The sequence below is a fragment of the Rhinolophus sinicus genome, chromosome 8 (assembly GCF_057876585.1).
Source record: "Rhinolophus sinicus isolate RSI-liver-muscle chromosome 8, RSI-T2T, whole genome shotgun sequence".
Classification (NCBI taxonomy): domain Eukaryota; kingdom Metazoa; phylum Chordata; class Mammalia; order Chiroptera; family Rhinolophidae; genus Rhinolophus; species Rhinolophus sinicus.
Window position 1 is genome coordinate 14067710 of NC_142508.1, and position 16391 is coordinate 14084100.

The window sequence follows — 16391 nt, forward strand, 5'->3', positions numbered from 1 at the left end:
CCTTCATGGTCGGCCATTTTTTGACCATGGGACACATTTTGTCACAGGTGAAATCCATGCCATGGACATCAGTCAGGCAGCTTTTGCTCTGGACATCCTCAGTAATTAGCTTGAATTTTCTAAATGCAACTTCATCATTCAGCAGGTCAGCTACGCTCACTTCAAAAACGCCACCCTTGAGACTATCGGATGTGAGTTTGGTTCCTTGAGTTCTCGTGACTAGTGCTCTGCCAATATTTCTTATATTGAACACAGATGATGCTTTCACATCATACCAATCTTTCTTAGAAAAATGGGTCAACCACTTCCTTCTTGGCTCCCTTTTTGCTGCCTTTCATAAGGCACTTGTTCTTGCTGACCGCCATGGTGCCGCCAAAAGGCAAGAACTTGCTTTTATGGACCTGATTCTACTGTGCGGAGGTGAGATGGACTGACAAAACATTTTTTATCCCACTACATGTTATGTCTGAAACTTGGATGCATCCTATAACTGATGGTATGTCATGCTTAATTGGCACCATTTTTTCTTCTTCTCTGCAGTATATAAAATAATAGCGTGTTTTACAATTGATGACATCTTAAACTTGATGAAATATGGGTTTGGGTCATAATAGTCACAATAATATAAAAAAATGACTATTGGTTTAACTAAAATTTTTGATATACTATGATGGTGCGTTGGGGAAAAATGAGAGCAGAGGTGGCATAAATGAGCTAAAGTCTCCTCTATCATTCTGAGAAGTCAATAAATAATGTTTAAAATGGGAATAACAGGACACACATGTTATTTAAAACATTGAGGTAAATGTTAAAGGTATTAGAAGAATCGAGAATGATGGTTTCTCTCACCGGGGTAGTGAAGGGTTGGACAACAGACTACTGTCTGCCAATAAAAAGCCTTTTCATACCTTTTTACTTTTAACCATGGAATATACTTTTTGATTAAAATATAAACTAATATTTTTTAAAAAGTTACTGTGAGTCTTAGGTTGTGTTCCCTAAACGCACGGGCTGAGACAGGGATTCAGGTATCTGAGACTTACTGAGCTGTCCTGGAAAACTCTGTAAAGAGGCAAGAGCAGGAGGATAAGGAAGGGAAAAGAGCTGAGAAAGGAAGTGGCCTCAGTGAAAGCCTGGGCTGATCATCGAAAGGGAAAGCTCTGGTCATAGATTGTTCTGCACAGTTGTCCCAGCTCGAGGCAGGACTGTATCATTTAGTCAGTGGCTGAGCCCTGGTCTGTCTGTCTCTCTGTCTCTCTGTCTCTCTGTCTCTCTCTGTCTCTCTCTCTCTCTCTCTCTCTCTCTCTCTCTCTCTCTCTCTCTCTCTCGCTGTCTCTCTCGCTCTCTCGTCTTTTGTTGTGATGATAATGATGACATCTCCCAGCCCAAGAACCCCTTCCTGCTGGTTTGGCAATTCCAGTAGAAAGAGAAAGTCTCTTGAAGCTCTGGCAGAAAAATACCAGGGACAGCTGCTGCAGTTCTTGCTGCTCTCTGGGTCAGATCTGCCTCTTTATCTTCAGAGCAGTGACCAGAGAAACCACTGCCTTGTGCAAAGAGAAGACCCACCTCCATATTGGTGTCATTGGCCACGTGGACTCTGGCAAGTCTACCACCACCGGGCATCTCATCGACAAGTGTGGGGGCATCAACAAGAGAATCATTGAGAAGTTTGAGGAGGAGGCAGCAGAGATGGGCAAGGCCTCCATCAAGCATGCCTGGGTGCTGGACAAACCAAAGGCAGAGAGAGAAAGAGAGCGTGGCCTCACCATCAACATCTCCCTCTGGAAGTTTGAGACCAGAAAATACTAGTCACTGTCATCAATGCCCCAGGCCACCGAGACTTCATCAAGAACATGATCACAGGCACGTCCCAGGCTGACTGCGCATTGCGCATCATGGGCAGGGTGTGGGTGAGTTCAAGGTGGGCATCTCCAAGAACTGGCAGACCTGCGAGCGTGCACTGCTGGCCTCCATGCTGGGCGTGAAGCAGCTCATCGTGCACATGAACAAGATGGATTCCACTGAGCCTGCCTATGGTACCACACGCTTCTGGGAGGTCCCCAAGGAAGGGAGCATCTACATCAAGAAGATCAGCTACAACCGGCCATCATGGCCTTAATGCCCATCTCTGGCTGGCACAGTGACAATATGCTGGAGCCCAGCACCAACGTGGCCTGGTTCAAGGGCTGGAAGGTGGAGAGGAAGGAGGGAAACACCACTGGGGTGACTCTGCTGGAAGCTCTGGACTCCATTGTCCCACCCACTGGCCTGGTCAACAAAGCCATGAAACTGCCTCTGGAAGATGCGTACCAGATTGGAGGCATTGGCACTGTGCCCATGGGCCCTGAAACCTGAATGGTGGTCACCTTGCCTCCCCCACCCCAACCTCACCATAGAGGTCACATCTGTGGATGTGCACCATGAGGCCCTGCCTGGTGACAACGTGGACTTCATTGTGAAGAATGTATCTGTGAAGGACATTCATCATGGAAATGTGGCGGGAGACAGCAAGAATGACCGTCCCTCCCACAGAGGCTGGCAGTTTGATCACCAGATGATTGTCTTAAACTACCTTGGGCAGATCTGTGCTGGCTGTGGATGCTGGACGGCCATGCTGCCCACATCTGCTGCAGGTTTGCTGTACTGAGGGAAAAGATTGACAGGTGCTCGGGCAAGAAGCTGAGGACCACCACAAGGCCCTGAAGACTGGTGACGCGGCCATGATACACATGGGCCCTAGCAAAGCCATGTGTGCGGAGACCTTCTCTGAGTGCCCACCTCCAGGCCATTTGGCCACGCGGGACATGAAATGGACAGTGGTCATTGGAGTCATCAAGGCTGCAGATAAGAAGTCAGCCACCTCAGGCAAAGCCACCAGGTCAGCAGCAACGGCCAGCAAGACATGAAGCCTGACCCCTCCCCTGCGATTTCCACAGCAAACTCCATTGTAAACATTTCTTTAAAATTCATGAAGTTTTTAATTTAAAAAAAAAAGTACCAGGGAGTTTGCTGATTGATCCTTTGGGCCGTACGCCTCTCCCTGAACCGACCACTACAGGCCTGGGCTGGGGAAGTAGAAAGGGACAAAATACTCAGATTGTGGTGAGAGGAAGGGGAAACTCTATTCCAACCACATGGAAAAGGTTTCCCATAGAAAATGGGAATTCTATTACCAGAAAGAGAAGAGATATTAGGTGGGCAAAAAAACCCAACAGCCAACCGTGACCATCCATTTTCCTAATTCTGCTCATTCGCCTCGTGGCCGGACATTAATTATCAGAAGAGAGGAGATTTCATCCCTTTATTCACTTTATTCACTCTACCATGTTTCCCCCAAAATAAGACTCCTAGCCAGACAATCAGCTCTAATGCTTCTTTTGGAGCAAAACTTAATATAAGGCCCAGTCTTATGTTATGTTATGTTATGTTATGTTATGTTATGTTATGTTATGTTATGTTATGTTATGTTATGTTATACTATATTATAGACCTGGTCTTATATTATAGTAAAATAAGACCAGGTCTTATATTAGTTTTTGTCTAAAAGACGCATTAGAGCTGATTGCCTGGCTAGATCTTATTTTTGGGAAAACACGGTAGTTCAGGCGTAATGCTTTCTTTCCTAACCTTAGCTGCCGTCTTTAAGAAGCCCAAGGACCCAATGTGAAGTCATATTTGTGACTCCACTGAGTTCATCTCAATTCTGCTTCATGCAGAGAAAGTCTCGGGAAAGCAGATGGCTTGTGGAAGGTCAAAGTGGAAGTAAAAAGATTTCTGACCCAGAGTTAAGACCGTAAATTCTGTAGCTCTGAGGCCGTGAACCAGGATGTTATGACCTTTCTAGTCAAGCCGTGTGCTCTACCAGCCTGGTTATTCACAGGAGTTTAGAGGACCGTGGGGGCCTAATGGGTCAACTGTCCTCTCACGATGCCTCTAGCAATTACAGTTTAGCTAAACAGGCCTCTACCTTTTTTCCCCCCCTCAGCATTAAAACTGTGCTTTCATTAAACACAGGATGACATTTCAGAAAAAGATACATAATTCACTTCTTCCACAATGGATTTTAGTTTTCCTGTTCACCTGAATATTTCTCAGCTCAGAATCCCTAAGCTGCTTTTAGCAAACGAACATTATACCTTGCATCAAAATTAGATTCTGATTTGAACATCAACCTGCCTAAAATCTTGCACCTCCAAACAAACCTACCTCAATCTCAAGTCTGGACCTTGTGGGATCAGGAAAAAGTAAAAATTGAGTCTTAATAGAGTCATTATGTACACTGGGGAAACAGTCAATATTGAAAAACAAAATGGCAGGGAAATGTCAAACGCTACATGGTGACAGTTTCTAGCCTAGGGTGGCAGGAGGCCATCGAGGGGATTTTATCTGTTGGAGCAGCAGTGAGGGCCTTACACCACCAGCACCAGAATCACCTGGGATGTTTCTTAAAAACTGTAGATTTTTGTGAATCACAATTTCTGAGGACGGGGCCATGAATTTACACATTTAAGAAGTGTCCAGGTAATTCTGGTGTATGTTAATGCTTAGAAGTGTCACTCCAAACAGAAAGCCACTAGAGGTGGGACTCTATCTTTGGCACCTACCAGTACCTGACACTTACATTTTAAGGCTGCTTTGGAGAGCTAAAGCTTTGTAAGGACAGGTAAAGTTAGCAAACAAGTGCAATGTCATTCTTCGTAATACGATCACTTTGTAGAAAGTGGGCAAGAAATGCTTAGCATAAGATTAATATTTTGAAAGAATATGTACTATTTGATCAGGAAACCCCTACCTCGGATTTCAAAGGATAAAAGAAATGAAAGGATGGAGGGGACTTGCAAACGTCTTTCTTTGAAAAGTATATTTAAAGCATCATTTGAGGATTCCAACTTTCTGCCGGCCAGCATCACAAGAGTTTGTATATAACCATGTAAAAGCTATTATGGAATGGCTCCATCCCAGAGTAGTGCCATTCAAAGAGACATTCACAATTAAAATGCTACCTGTTCACGAGGGTTGCCCCACTGAGTTCCTGGGGAGGTGAGTGCCCAGCTGTCAGGCCACCGGCCAGTGCCAGAGGGAGAGAAATGTGAGAGGGCACTTCCTTCCCTTACTTCCAACGTGAGCTACTACTCGCTGTCCTAGAGGAAAGTGTATTTTGTTTGCATTTCCTGGGGACTTATAACTGCTAACTCAGCCTCAGCGTGCTTTCGCAGTCTGAATTCTCTTTGGATAAATTCAAGCAAGCAGAAAAGAAAGTTTCTGGTCAACTTTTAGTTTCGGATTCTGTTGCTTCTGCCCTACTTTGGGAATTTGGTTTCTACAGACGGTACAATTTTCACTCTCAGTAGCAATGAGTTGAGTTACATATAGAGTGGGCAAAGCACATCTGAGGTAAAAGACAACACTTTCGTGCTTACCAGAGTCTCTTTACCTACTGTGCTCAGTTCATTTTTATGAAGGAGAAAACATTCTGGCACACGGGGGAGCTCAGTGCATGTTAACAGGAATAATTAAACAAGAAGTACAGGGACTTGTCTTTATTCAGCAAATCAAGTGTAGGATTATGATACATGACATTTAGTGCCACATTTTGGCCACGAGGTTAACCGTGTCCACGTTAAAGTGACCAACTTCTGTTGTTACTGGGTTCGGACCACAAGTTCAAACCCCACTCTTTTCCAACGTCACCAGTAACTCCTAACTCTGGCCAGCTGTCTCCCACAATCAAGCCTGTGGCTGTCCGAGAAGCCTAGAGAATACTCATCAGTCATTCTATGGAAAATTATCCCCATTTTTGGATAAACAATACCCGCCAATGATGGTATGGTTTAATACCTTTTTTTCTAGAAACAGAAACCTTCATCCTCACGTTCAAGTAAAACAAATACTATTTGGAGACCACTTCATGGATGGTGTAGATGCCTGACCACTGCAGTGTACACCTCAAGCTGAAGCTGCATAATAATGATTGTCAACTATAATTATATATATAGTCGCAGGATGTGCAGTACAGCATAAGGAATAGAGACAGTGGAAATGTAACAGCTGTGTGTGATGTCAGAGGGGTAGTAGATTGGGTGAGGGGGTTGACACAATGTGAGGGGTGTAAATGTCTAACTATTACATTGTTTTGTACACCTGAACTGAAAAAAAAGAAAAAAGACAAAAATACCATTTGGAGATCACACTTTCTTAGAAATCTTAGGGGGCTGCCTCGTGCCGCTGAGATGTGATACTCATCAGTAATCACAGGATCCCATGGGCCACAAGTGTCCCCGCCCCCCGTCCCCACATGGGACAGGGGAGGAAGCCCTAGGGAACTTCCCATCACTTTCCCTTTCTCCAACATCCAGAAATGGGCCAGAGGCATGGTAGGACATATCCTTTCACCTCTTCACCTCTAAGTCAAAAAACAAGTCTTTTACTGATTACTGGTTGGTTGGTTGGTGTTAGACTTTTAGAACCTATAAAGTATTCTTTTCAAGTAATAGTAAGGTATGTACAGGAAATTCATCACCTCACATCCCATTCTCCTCCTCACAAATAGCCATCATATCAGCCATTTTATGCCTATCAGTGCTTTTCACAAGCTCCTGGGGTTGAGGAAGGCACTGGTATTCTCCAATTCTTTTTATACTGCTGATAACACAGATGAACAATATTTGAAAATTTGTTTACAAAAAACTAATAACTCTAAGTGCATATTTCAGAGAATTTTTAGAGAGATTGCTGGGTTGTCGGTGACCAAAAGCTTAATATGTAACACAGGAAATATTTACATCATTATCCAAAAATAATCGTTTTCAAAAAATTAGGTGGATCTTTTTTAGAATTCTTCTGTAAACCGTGCTAGTGTTTTGAGTATTCCTGGTAAAGAGGAACAAGTACCTGGAAAGATATTGTACTGTTATTAACATATTATTAGTTGGGAAAAGAGATGGCAAGAGAACATGTTTATTTTAATCCTATTTTTTTAAGAAAAGTATTTTTTATATATGTCTCTAAGATACTCATATATAGCACACTGTGACTTTTCACTTTGTTCTTCACATTTTTTTGACTTGTCTAAACATTTTACAGTGACGATGTATTGCTTTTTCATTGTGTGGTGGGAGAAGGGTGAAAGTGTAGGGTGCTCCCAGGTGCCCGAAATCCTTGGACAACCCAGAGTTCAGCGGGGACCCGCACAGTGTAAGCAGGATTACTCTGTATTCCCAAGTCCATGGTCTCCGGTGCTTCTGGGCCTCCTGCGGCTATTTCCTCAAGGCTTACACTGACTGCTGCCTTCCACTCTGGTGTCCCCATGATGGCTCTGTCTGCCCCACATGAGCTCCGACACAGCCTCAATAGCTTCACTATTTTCCACAGCATCTCCGCTCACACCAGGTGTGTAGTAGGTGTGGGGGGACTTTTCTGAAGCTGTGAAGTTCGCGGGGAAGAGTCATACGGTAGGACATGGGACTTTCTCTTTCTCCGCCCAGGCCCCAACCTGTCTCTCTCTCCCCTTTCCCTTTCTGCTCCCCGCTCCATGTGGGAGCAAAACTATCTCCTTGTCTTACGAGAAGTGTGTCCTCAGCCTTCTTGGAAAACTTCACATCAGCCAGCGGTCATGCCTGTGAAACGTGCCTACGTCAAGTGATGGAATTTTCCCGACAAAAGTGGTTTTCTCCCTGGAAATAAATTTGCTATTTGCAGTTAAGATAATATATTTTTTATTCATTTTACATGTTGAGAGGCCTCCAAATCCTACTTTAGAATTGAAAGATTAGATAATATTGTCAAACTCCTGCCCTTCCATGAACTTTTGTTTTGCTCAGAATTCTTGGTGTAATACCAACCTGTTTACCCATATTTACCCTAAATCATCCTCTAGTAATATTCTAGTGGCTACGGAAGGGGGATCTACTACAGACAGTCTGGGATTGGATAGGGGGAATCTCTGGGAACGTGGTAAGAGAATGTCCCCATGACCTGGGAAGCTGACCCATCTGCAAAGCCCATTCCGGAGGTATCACCACTTCACGAGAAACACTCAAGGGCATGGATGCCAGATCCTGGCTCAGGCAATAATGGTCATGAGGGCTTCTGAGCAAGCCAGGCTTCCCAGGGCCCGTCAGTGGTCGGGCACCAGGGCTTCTATCCTACACAACGTGGGTGTATTGGATAACAGGGCTGGATTGTGTAGAGACTAGTTTCTGCCCAGAGCAGAGCTGGGTCAGAACAAAGCAGGGAAGCTCAATTCTTAGGCACCAGGCATAGTCAGCGCCAAACTCCTGTCCTGTGCGAGACTGAGTTAGGAGGCAGGGTAAGTGGTTAGGAGTAAGGAGGACGGAAGGGTGCAGGGCCCAGCACGGGGAGGCATTAAGAGTCACAGGGGGCATCCTTAGGGACCCAAGGCTTGGGATTGGCCTGGAGGAGACCGCCTCAATGAGCGAGGAGTTCAGTAGCTTTTCTAGGCTCCCAGGTTCTGGATCTTGAAGAATAATTGGTTCAGTTACTATGGCTGTTGCAACAATACTATACCCTCTAACTCTATGGCTTGAAACAACACAATACTCATTTTGCTCACAGATCTGTGATTCGGGCAGGGCTCACCTGTGTAGCTCATTGCCACGCTGCTCAGCATAAGCTGGGATCATGTAAAGTCTCACTCACTCACATGTCTGCCGGTGACGCTAGCTGGAGGCGGGGTCCTGTACTGGGACCGTCACCTGGAACACATGGCCTCTCCATGGGACCTAGGCTTCCGCACAGCTAGGTGGCTGGGTTCCATGGGTTGGCATCTTGAGAAAGAGAGAGCCAAGCAGAAGCCATGTTGCTTTTGATGGCCAAGCCTCAGAACTCATATTGTGTCTCTTTGGCTGCCTTCTATTCAGTGAGGTCACAAAGTCCCCAACCAGGCTCAAGGGATGGGGAAATAGATCCCATTTCTTCATCAGGAGTGACAAAGCTCTGGGGGGAAAAAAAGCACATAGGATGAGCGATCAGAAACATTGCTGTGGCCCTTTTTAGAAAATTCAGTCTGCCATAGTCATAATGTAAAATCAGGGCTCTCCCCGTCAGGTGGGCTGTGGTACTGGAGCCCACTTCACCTGAGGGCGGGCGGTAACTGGGGCTGGCAGAGGGTGAGAACTGGTGTCAGGCTCCATCCTAGTTCTGAAAGGCAGGAGGAGGCAAAGCAGAAGAAATGAAGCAAAGGAGAGGGTGGACGTTGATAAGATTTCTTCCTTCTGCTGTTCAGAGCTACATTAACCGTGTAATATTGTGATAGGAGAAGGCTGGCATTTCTTACAGGGATCTTGTTTGTAATGGAATCCCTCTCTCAGAACACACAGGGAGCAGTCATAAAGATGCTACCAATACGAGATTGATAAGACTCATCACAGCTCGAGATTAACTATACATTCCTAATGTGTTTGGGGAAGATGCATCTCTACCTCACCACAGACAAAGAGGCAAACACAATGATCCATGAAAGAAAGAAACAGAGATGCTACCCGAGTGAAATGAGCCTTTATATGTCACCTGCCTCACCTTGTGTTTTTGTCGCTGCTCCTCCAGACTTCCCGCTTGCTGCCTGAGGTTTACTGATGGTTTCTTTCAGGGATCATTAAAAGTGATGTGTGGGCTGGCAGGGCTTGCATTTGCCACGCTGAGGATTCGGTTTACAGCATGTAACTTGGGAAGTGGGGATCTGGAGGGCTGCTTCCCTATCAAGGAAATCTTTTCCGGCCAGACGTCAGAGGGCTTCAGCGATCCACGATGCAGGGCGTGAGCTGGAGGACACAGTCCTGGGGGACTCTGGGTGAGGGTGGCGTGAGGGCACAGGAGCTGCTGCCTCTCTGTCCTCTTGTCGGGCTTCCCATGAAGGGGGCCTCGGGGAGCCAGGGCCGTGAGTAGCCCCAGAGAACAGAACTAACGCAGCGTGTAGGAGAGCTTTGCCTCAGATGACCAGGCAGCACAAGAAACCTTTTGCATAGTTTCCTTTTTGAATAAGCTTGCTTCCCAGGGTCCCTCCTCACCCAGTCTTTCTTCTTAGGAGGCGTTTCTATTTACAAATGAAGAGCAGCTTTGGACTTTGCAAATGCCGCTGCTAAATAAGCCACTGTGCATGAAAATAATCACATCAAGCATCCGGGTGCTGGCTGTCAGTCACAACACCGTCCTTCCTTGGGCCAGCTCTTCATCCTGGATGGACTCATTCAGCTTGCCCACTCTCAGAGAGAAGGCCCTCCCTTGGATCCCCTAAGGGCAGAGCCAGAATGCCCACCTGTCCATTTGTTTTCTCTCTCCCCTCATCCCACAATTTTAAGCAGCAGAAAGGCTTTGCACGGCATCCGGTTAATCTGTGGACTGGCGCTGGTCTTTATATTTGTATGTGTAAGACTTTATGCTCATTGACAGGAATATATCCCAATTGTACTGTGTGGTACATTCTCTGGTTAGGGTCTCAAAGAAACAATCCAGGGACAAATCTGTCAAGCAGATTCGATCTATACCGGTGTGACGGTCAGTTTTCTGCGTCTACTTGGCTAGGCTATAGTAGTATCCAGTTATTTAGTCACACATGAATCAAAGTACCCCTGTGGAGGTATTTTGTAGATGTGACTAACATCTACAACCAGTTGACTTTAAGTAAAGGAAATTATCCTATGTGATGTAGGTGAGCCTCGCCCAATCAGTTGCAGGCCTTAATTGTAAAACTGAGGTTTTCCTGAAGCATTATTTCTGCCTTAAGATGAGTGTGCATCCGTTTCTGCCCCAGAGTTTCAGCTTGCCAACCTGCCCCACAGGTCTCATACTTGCCCGTCTCCACATAAGCCAAGTTTTTTGAAATTATGTATCTATCTATCTATCTATCTATCTATCTATCTATCTATCTATCTATCTATCTATCTATCCGTCCTCTTACTATTCCCATTTCTCTGGAGAACCCTGACTGATACAACTGGCATCCACTGAAAGACAGTAAGATGGAGCCAGTTCATAGTCTACACAAACATTCACTGAATTTCGCTGTGTCCCTTGTCACTCCATTCTCCAGGCCTCACTACCTTCACGCTCTGCAGCCAATCCCTGGCACCCTGTCCTGAGTCACCCCCACTGCCCCTGAGGGCTGGCCTCCTCTCTTCGCTTCCCCCCCTCCCTTTTCTGCTGGTCTCTCTTGCAGTCAACCCAGACCCTTCGGGCACAGGTCCACCCATCCTCGTGCCTCTGTCCCCATGGGTAGCCCTACTTGCCCAGGGGTGGGGACGGAGAAAAAGGAAAGTGGGGGGCCGCTGAGTGGACAAGATAACCGTGTATATTATTGGGCAAGAGTGAGGAAAAGAGCACATGTATACTCATATCTTGGTCATTTCTTTCGTCAATTAAGCTTTTCCAATACTTTTTTATTTTTTAAAGAGTTTTATGAAAATATAGCTAACATGCAATATTATATTGGTTTCAGGTGTACACCGTAGTTATCCAACATGTATATACCTAAAGAACTCATCACTATGGTAAGTCCTGCAACCATCTGACAGCGTACCAAGCTGTCACAATATCATTGACTACATTCCCTATGCTGTGTATTACATCCCCATGACTTGTTTGTTTTACACCCGGAAATTTGAACCTCTTTTTCTCCTTCACCTTCCCCCCCCCTTTTCTAAAAATTTCAATTACAATTGACATTCAATATTATTTTATAGTCTTAGTTTCAGGTGTATAGCATACTGGTTAGACATTTATATAATTTACAAAGTAATCCCCCTGACTAGTCTAGTACCCACCTGGCACTATACATAGTTATTACCATATATTCACTATATTCCTTATGCTTTACCTTAGATCCCAGGAGTATTTTGTAACTACCAATTTGTACTTCTTAATCGTTTCACGTTTTTCCCCTCTACCCCCCAACCTCCCTCCTATCTGGCAACCATCCGCTTGTTCCCTGTATCTGTGAGTTTGTTTCTCTTTTGTTTGATCATTTATTTTGTTTTTCAGAATCTACACATCAGTGAGATCATATGGTATTTGCGTTTCTCTATCTGACGTATTTCACTTAGCGTAATACCTTCCTGGTCCATCCATGTTGTCACAAATGGTAAGATTTCATTCGTTTCATGGCCTAGTAATATTCCCTTGTATATATGTACCACATCTTCTTTATCTAATCGTCTTTGTCTTCCATATCTTGGCTATTGTAAATAATGCTGCAATGAACGTAGGGGTGCAGATATCTTTTTGAATTAGTGTTTTTTTTCAAACTACTTTAAATAATTAAAAATTCTCCTGAAATTCCTGACAATCTTCAAGGCTTTTTTTAGATTACTCTTACAAGGTAGATTAGGTAGTTACCATATTATTCCTTTTTAAAGACGAGAAGCTAAGAATTAGCAAAAGCAAAAGTTATATCCAAAGTCCCACCTTAGGCCTCAGAAATCACAAAGTGGAGGCTAGAACTTGAGATTTTTGCCTCCACTGCATTATGCCAGCTTTTTATAAAAGAGAATGTACTTGGTTCACATTAATTAATCATTTAACAAACATACACCAAAGACTAGGGACTCCAGATGGGCTGAATAGAAAGTTGAATAAGACACAATCCCCACCTTCAGGGTACAAGGAAGGAGAGTGGGTGCTGTTACACAGGGGAACCCCTCTGGTTTGTCACCACCAGCAGGAGAAAGGCAACCTGGGAGGGGTCTTTCTTAGGTGTGATCTCCTGTCTACCATCGCCACCTCCCTCATGGGACATGGTTGGCACAGCTTGTCCCCAATCTACTGGCTGTATGTGTCAGGAATCCCATATATTCACTCATAGCTCTCCATGAGAGGTCTGGAAACAGTGGCCAGAGGTTATCACGTTCCTACAGAAGCACACACAGGCTATCACTGTGGTCAGGAGAATTGCTCTGTGGGTCCCAAGAAATAAGGAACTGGCCTTCGAAGGAAAAAAGTCTCGTTGAAGAGTAACCTCAGGGCAGATGGCAAAAGAAGACTCCGAGTCTCCTTCAAACATCATGGACTCTGCCCACCCAGAACTATGGCTATTACTGCTTCTCCTCCTATTAGTCTTATAATAATTAAAAAGATAATTGAAAGCAGAGAAGATGATTTTCAAGGGAAACAGGAGGAGGAGGGGATAAAAGGAAGGATTATATAAGATAAAATAGTCGGAAGCAAGAATTTAGAAAGACTCAAATTAGATAACAGCAATTATAAAAAATTGTAAAATTATAAAAAATTGATAACAAGTTTGAAAGATTGCAATTAACAATAGATACAAAATGATTTAAAGGAAAAATCATAACAGTATAACACAAAATTACAATTAACATAAAGTAAAATTATAATTACTTACACTTTTTAAAGACTTATAATTGAAAAGTAGAGATAAATAGTATTAAGTTAAAACTGCAATTAATTAAAATATTTTAGAAATGATTAGTATACTAATAGAAAAAAGGAACAAAGAACATGAATTCACATACAAAAAAATCCACATAATATGTCTGTGCAAAAATATTCACCCTCACTAGTAGCAAAACAAATGCCAATTAAAACTGTGAGCTATTGATTTTTATTTATCAAGTTGGTAATGGTTTGAAAAATAGTAATATTCAGTAGAGTTAAGGATACAGGAAACAACCATCTGACGTCCTACAGGTAGAACTGTTAATTTTTTCAAATACAGGGGTTGGCAAGACACATGGGAACTTTGAAAGTACACATATATTTTTCCTCAATTTTTTTATTGTGGTAAAATACACATAACACGAACTTTACCATCACAACCATTTTTAGGTGTACAGGTCAGTTGTCTAATTAAGTACATTCGTATCACTGTGCAACCATCACCACCATCCATCTCCAGAAGTCTTTTCATCTTGCAACACTAAAGCTTTGTACCCATTAAAAAACAACTACCCATTACGCCCTCCCCCCAGCTCCTTGTAACCACCATTCTATTTGCTGTCTCTATGAGGTTAACTGCTCTAGGTACCTCATCTAAGTGGAATCATACAGTGTTTGTCTTTTAATAGACACTCTTTTTGCCCAGTAATTTCATTGCTAGGATTTTATCTTAGGGAGACAATTAAAAATATGCACAATGAATTACCTATGAGAGTCTTCATCAAAGCATTGTTAATAATGTTTTTAAAATTAGGGGAAAAACCCTAAATGGTCAATGGTAGGCAATTTGATACATTAATTAAGATTACTATACAAAGGAATACTATACAATCATCAAGAATATTGTTGTAAAAGAAAATGACATGGAAAAGAGAATCACGATATATTAAGCAAAATCCCTAGATGACTAAAAAACAGTATATACTCGGGCCAGCCCGGTGGCTCAGGCGGTTAGAGCTCCATGCTCCTAACTCCGAAGGCTGCCGGTTCGATTCCCACATGGGCCAGTGGGCTCTCAACCACAAGGTTGCCAGTTCAACTCCTCGAGTCCTGCAAGGGATGGTGACCTCTGCCCCCTGCAACTAAGATTGAACACGGCACCTTGACCTGAGCTGCCACTGAGCTGCTGCGCCCTGAAAGGACAGCAACTTGAAGCTAAGACTGAAAGGACAACAACTTGAAGCTGAACGGCACCCTCCACAATTAAGATTGAAAGGACAACAACTTGACTTGGAAAAAAGTCCTGGAAGTACACACTGTTCCCCAGTAAAGTCCTGTTCTCCTTCTCCAATAAAAAATAAAAAAAAATCTTAAAAGAAACCCAGTATATACTATATGATACCACTAATTTTGGGAAAAAATGTGTATATATACTTAATATATTAGCAGTAGTTGTTTATACGTAGTGGGTATTTATGGGTGATTTCAGTTTTCAATCCTGTTTTTAATCTACATTTACTACAATGAACACATGTTATATCTGGTAGGCAAAATTTACTCAAGAAAGATCAAAGAAAAGATGGTTTAAAGAATTTTAAATTAAGAATTTAAAAATAGAATCAATCTAAGTAATTTAAACACCTGAAACATATAGAAACAAAATACAGTACTAAAGGCTTGGAAATATAATGAATAAGATATTTTAAATCAAGCAGAATAAATGAACACGACCAGAATAACAGAAAATCACCACTTATTGAGCCCCAGTGAATGCCAGATGCACCTGTGCCAGGTGGTTTCAAAGCATTAACTAAAACAGAGTAATAGGGTAAAAAAAAGTTTCCTTTGTTTAAATGACACAATGGATAATAAGAGGGAAAAAGCAGAAACATCCAAGGAGGGCAAGTTTCGGTTCTTACAGCAGCCTCTGGACTGGACATTCATTCCTCCTTGAGAAACTCCTTCCTCACAGCTAAGTCTCTTTGTGCTGGTCACCAGACATCGAGAAGCAATATATTCAATTGATTCCTCAGGCTCCAACCTACTCTAGTTGGTTTCTGTCTCTGGTCAGAGCCCTAAGAGTACACCCTGGCCCCGATCCATTTCTACCTCCTACCCTCGTAAGTGAAAGGACAGAGCAACCCTGTGCAGTGACCACTCTGGGCGACCCTAAAGCTTGGGGAAACGTATGTGACTTGGTGCACAGAAGATGAAGTGCCCGATCAGTTATGTAGCAACTTACAGAAAACAAGACTCAGATTTGTTGACTCATATAACTTAAAAGTCCAGGGAGACCTCTGGCTTCAGGTAAGGCTTGATTCAGTGCTAGGAAATATGAGCAGGTCTCAGTTTGTTTTCTTTCTCTCCAGTTCTTGGTTCTGTTCTCTCTGTGTTAGCTCCATTTTTAGGCAGGTTTCTCTGGGTATCCAAAAGGGACACCCAGGCTACATTCTCCATCCCACGCAGTGGGAGTCTATTCCAGTAGCTTCTCAGAAGAAGACATTTTTCTCTCCGGGAAGCAGCCGGAGACCTGCTGATAAGCTTCTGCCCCTCGCTGGGGTTGAGTGTGGGGACAATCTCATTCAAACCTGATGGCTGAGAAAGAAGAGGAGTGAGTTTGGGAATAGAGAATTCGAATACTAACGGAGGAAGGGGAGAGAAGTAAACATTGGAGAAGACACCGCAACTGTTCATCCTGGCAATTCTTCAATTTTAGGAAGCTGGGGATACTTGACTGTGGAGGTGACATTTGAGCTGGGGCTTTAAGGAAGTTCACGATCTGAAGGACAGCAGAAAAGTCTTTCTAGATGGAGGTCACCGCAGGCTGAGTGGTTCAGTTATGAAACGTACAAGACTACTGAGGAATGGGGAAACGTTTAGTGAGATGGTAGTGACAGGTGCACGGACAGAGAAACCGACTGGGATTGGATCCTACCTGACTACGTAAGAGACAAGGAACGAAGTACAATATGTACATTTCATTTAGATGCAGTACACCAGCCCGTGTGGACTTCCCTTAAATCCTATTCGACAACCAGCTGGTT

At 43.6% G+C, this 16391-nt stretch overlaps 1 pseudogene; it reads left to right on the forward strand.

Annotated features, from left to right (window-relative positions):
• LOC109457819 (elongation factor 1-alpha, oocyte form pseudogene) overlaps nucleotides 1-2906 on the forward strand; it is a 96019-nt pseudogene extending 93113 nt beyond the window's left edge.
• Nucleotides 2907-16391: the final 13485 nt, after the last annotated feature.